Raw genomic sequence first — 398 nt, forward strand, 5'->3', positions numbered from 1 at the left:
TATATATATAATGTAAAGGCGTATGGCTCAGTGGTTAGAGCGTTGTGCTTACAATCAATTAGGTGGTGAATTCGATTCCGGGACTGCGCTGTGTTTTGTGTTCTTGAGCATCTATCTATATATGCACACATACATGCACACAAGAGACGTATATTCTACACCTTGTACGGATGTGCTTTAAACAGGCTTTTCACTTTTTCTTTCTTACCCTAAAGTGGGAAAAGGATCCTCCAAAACGTTAGTCACCTGTTTCTTTACATTTTTTCGGCGTATTTGTCCACCACCTTTTTGACTGTTGTCTACCTGCTCCAGCCTCTCACGCTGTGCAACTGTCTTTGTCTTATACCCCGCGTTACATTTGAGCTACACACACACACACACACACACACACACACACA

Source organism: Octopus bimaculoides, chromosome 2 (assembly GCF_001194135.2).
Source record: "Octopus bimaculoides isolate UCB-OBI-ISO-001 chromosome 2, ASM119413v2, whole genome shotgun sequence".
Lineage (NCBI taxonomy): Eukaryota > Metazoa > Mollusca > Cephalopoda > Octopoda > Octopodidae > Octopus > Octopus bimaculoides.